General features: G+C 45.2%; 1 protein-coding gene across 3 annotated transcripts in view; it reads left to right on the top strand.

Annotated features, from left to right (window-relative positions):
- Rnf41 (ring finger protein 41) overlaps positions 1-2,345 on the top strand; it is a 29,820-nt gene that overhangs the window by 14,332 nt on the left and 13,143 nt on the right. The gene's annotated exons all lie outside the window — the stretch shown is intronic.

Raw genomic sequence — 2,345 nt, 5'->3', positions numbered from 1 at the left:
CCCCCAGCCCTGTATCAGTTGTATAGAACCCCCAGCCCTGTATCAGTTGTATAGAACCCCCAGCCCTGTATAAAGTAGGCCTCAGGCACATGCTCAGCATTCTAAACAGGGAGGGGATGCAGGAGGTTAAATTTGCTGGTTTGCCTTTGTGTACCCTCTTACAAGTTAAAAACAGAGAGCTAACTGGTCCTGGTGGCACATGTCTGTACCCAGAACTCGGGAGGCAGAAGAAAGAGGATCAGAAATTCAAGGTAATCCACCACAGAGCCAGTTCCTGTGTATTCCATGAGACTCTGTCTTAAAAGCATAGCAAAAGGCCAGGTGGTGGCGCACACCTTTAATCCCAGCACTCAGGAGAGTGAAACAGATGGATCTCTGTGAGTTTGAGGCCAGCCTGGTCTACAGAGTGAGTTCCAGGACAGGCTCCAAAGCTACAGAGAAACCCTGCCTCAAAAACAAAAACAAACAAACAAAAAACAGCAAAAGGGCTGGAGAGATTGTTAAGAGCATTGGTGGTTCTTCCAGAAGACCTAGGTTCAATTCCCAGCACCCACATGGTGGCTCACACCTGTCTCTAACTTCAGGATCCAGTACGTACCCTCACATAGGTATACAGGCAAAACACCAGAGCACATTAAAAAAAAAACAAAAAACAAAAAGCAAACACACATATACACAGATACAAAGCACTCGGCGATAGTGCTGGCTGTGCACAGACCTTTAGTCCCCCAGCACTTGGGAGCCAGAGGCAGGCAGATCTCTGAGTTTGAGGTCTACAGAGCTGGTTTCAGGACATCCAAGGCTGCACAGAGAAACCCTGTCTCAAGAAACAAAGCAAAACACAAAATCCAGAAAATTGATCGTATCAATTCTTTTTTTTCCCCCTTCTGAGATAGGGACTATATAGGCCCTGGTTCTCTTGAATCTCACTGTGTAGACCAGTGAGGCTGGCCTCGAACTCCAAGATCCCTCTGTGTCTTGCTCCTGAGTGGTGGGATCAAAGGGTGTGCATCACCATGGTCAACTCATATCAGTTTCTTGCATAGAATACTTTAGGCATATGCACACTCAAAAGTCTCTTTGTACAGTTATTCATCACCATGGAAAAGTAGCAACCCAGTGCTAGAGACCCTTAGCAGCCTTGAGCTACAGGGCAGATAGAGTCACAGGCGTCATCCAGACCAGCATTTCTGCTCTTGGTCTGATTCCCTGAGTTCAGATAGCACTTCCCTGTGTTTTTACTGCAAATAGCATTAGTTTAGTAGAGAGAAAAGGTTAGACAAACCCAAAATGAGCAGTATTCTTATTTAACTAGCCAGGTTTTTTTTGTTTTTTGTTTTTGGTTTTTCGAGACAGGGTTTCTCTGTGGCTTTGAAGCCTGTCCTGGAACTAGCGCTGTAGACCAGGCTGGTCTCGAACTCACAGAGATCCGCCTGCCTCTGCCTCCCGAATGCTGGGATTAAAGGTGTGCGCCACCATCGCCCGGCTTAACTAGCCAGTTTTTTGTTGCTTGTTTTTGTTTTGGTATTTCAAGACAGGGTTTCTCTGAGTAACCCTGGCTGCTCTTGAATGATCTCTGTAAACCAGTTGTGTATCCACTGGTGAACCCAGCAATCTCTCATGAAAGTCCAATCTGAAGGTTACACAGACAGCCATACTTAAACTCTGTGGGACACTAAAGCTAAAGCTAGTTAATAGGGGGGAGAGAGAGGTATCTAGGGAGGAGGGTGTTATTTGGAGGAGGAGGAGAATGAGAAAGGACCAGAACATTTGGTGTATGAAATTGTCAAAAAACAAAGTTTACGTTAAAAGGTGTTAGGTCTAAATGTTATTCTCAGAGTTTTTCCTCTAGAGATATCTATTTTTATTGTTTGTGTTTGCATGTTTTGCCTGCATGTATTCTGTGCACCATGTATAAAGCCCCATGCTCAACTACAATACATCCACTTACATGTTTTTATAGAGAAACATACAAATGCGATAAAATATTAACAATTTGAGAATTGGCTGGAGCGATGACTCAATAGTTAATGGCTGATCTTCAGAGGACCTGGATTTGTTTCCCAGCTCCCACAGGGTGACTCAAGGTCATCTGTAACTCCAGTTCCAGAGGACCCACCACCCTCTTCTGGCCTTCATGGGCACCAGACATGCATGTGGAGTGCATACATAATACAGGCATGTGGAGGGCATACATAATACAGGAGGCATGTGGAGGGCATACATAATACAGGCATATGGTGTGCATACATACTACATGCTGTGGACCTGGTCACCTGTGCATCAGAATCTGTTCACATCTGGCAGAGAGAGAGAGAGAGAGAGAGAGAGAGAGAGAGAGAGAG

The sequence above is a fragment of the Microtus ochrogaster genome, unplaced genomic scaffold, assembly GCF_000317375.1.
Source record: "Microtus ochrogaster isolate Prairie Vole_2 unplaced genomic scaffold, MicOch1.0 UNK99, whole genome shotgun sequence".
NCBI classification, from domain to species: Eukaryota; Metazoa; Chordata; class Mammalia; order Rodentia; family Cricetidae; genus Microtus; species Microtus ochrogaster.
Note: the sequence above shows the minus strand (reverse complement) of the source record. Positions and strands in the feature narration are given on the sequence as shown.